Here is a 1,929-nt window from a genome sequence, read left to right as displayed (position 1 = left end):
GGGGGGGCGGCGTTGGCAGAGTGTTTGTGCGATTGTATTTCCTGACTTTTAATGCTGGTTACATAGATAACTCATTTTATAACAGTTCAATAAGCTTTATTTACATTCGTGTATATCTATATAGAATATTTCACTATTAAAAAGCCTTTAAAGAAGAGTAAAAAAAAAAGTGTTGGGAATTATATTCACATTAAAATAGCATTAAAACCACAAGTAGATTTGAATAACTACCTGCAAAGAGGGAAGAGTGATTCCAGTTGCCTCATTCATGATAGGAAACTGAGAATTGGAAAATATCTTTACTACTCAATTTTACTATTTTTTATTTTGTTTTTTATTCGAGTTAGATATTTTTTCAAAAACTTCTTTGACAGCAGGTACCTTGTCTTATGAGTATACAACAGAACCTCAATGTTAAGAAATGAAAGCAAGGTAGCCAAAAGCATTGGTGCTGTTCTGCCCAGCATATTATACAGATTAACATTAGAGCTACTGCGAGTGTGCAAACCAAGCCCAAGCAGAAGGATTTGTTCCCCACAGCAGCTTCTGGAATATGTTATGGAGTTGTTGCTGAGTCATTCCCTTGTCTGCCTCCTCATCTGCTGGTCTGTGGAAACAGATGCTGTGGTTCTTCAGACCCGTGAGGTGCTTTCTGCACTATCTAGAAAAGATTTTATGCTGCTTTTCTGCAAATGATATTTCCTATGAGATTCAGGAATCTACCAATCCAGCAGCTACTTTCAGAGACTAGTCACACCCAGAACATGGGACACCCTGAGCCTGATTTTCCTCCTTCTTCCTCTGTAACGGCTGTCCTGATTATTCTGATTTAAAGCAACTAAAGGCTGAAAGAATAGTCACGATTGGCAGTTGGGGTCCAGTCAGGAGACCGAAGCCACACCAAGTTATTTTAACAGAAATGATCTCATGTGAAGATTTATGAACTGAAACATGGAAAGGAGAACAGGAGTATCGCCTGGAAGGAAGCCACCACCTGCCCTGTTTCTGGGAGAACCCTAGGAAGAGTTTGGAATTATTAAACTTGACAAGCTTGGAGGAAGGGGCCAGAGCGGGGATCCAGGCCTCCAAGGAGGAAATATAAAGCTGATGAGTGCTGGTGTCTGAAAAGGGGTGATGAGGCTGGTTCTCTTCTGGGGTTCTGGGGACTTGGGAAAACTAGAAATCAACTGCTGTTACTGAAACAAAGGGGGAGCAAAGACGGAGCAGTCCCTTTTCCCTTTTCCCGTTTCCAGCCTTGCGGTCTCCCTCTAGTGCCCCCTATTGGCAGGCTTGACAAGGAGCCGGCGGGAGGAAGGCGGTGAGGAGGGTTTGCCCCCATCACAGCCGACTTTGTGGGTGTAGTTGAAGCTGAGAGACCCTGGTTTAATAAGCAGCACAGCAATATTCTCTTCTTCACAGTTCCTAAGAATTACCGCGTACAAGCAAAGCCATAAAGTGCATCGTTTTTATCAGCTGTTACGGCACTAATTATACTAAATCTATGTATGAGTAACACTTCCCAGGGTTCGCAAAGTGCTTTTCTGTGTATTACCTGTTCAGAATTAAGCTGTCAACCCGACCCTAGCCAAAACCCAAGAAGAGTGAGAAACACAAGTAAAAAAATCATCAACATAGATAGGTTAGTAATGCTGGACTGATTTGAATCCTTCTCCACCATCCTTCATCCATCCCTGCAGCTCCCTACTTCCTACCTCCCTGTCCTGTGCTGGTACTCGTGCTCTGCTAGCACAGTCTTTCCTCCACTAGTGCTCGCCTCCCGGACTGCTACTCAGTCTATATGACCTTACTGAGCTTCATCTCCTGCAGGAAGAATTTTCAGATAGTCCCCCCATGCTGTCCTCGTGACTCTTGACCCAGGGTAGTTCTGAGTCCAGGGGAAGATGGCAGCGTCTGGAGACATTTTTTAGT

This window comes from Phoca vitulina, unplaced genomic scaffold (genome assembly GCF_004348235.1).
Source record: "Phoca vitulina isolate PV1807 unplaced genomic scaffold, GSC_HSeal_1.0 scaffold38, whole genome shotgun sequence".
Classification (NCBI taxonomy): Eukaryota; Metazoa; Chordata; class Mammalia; order Carnivora; family Phocidae; genus Phoca; species Phoca vitulina.
This window is presented reverse-complemented; position numbering follows the sequence as displayed.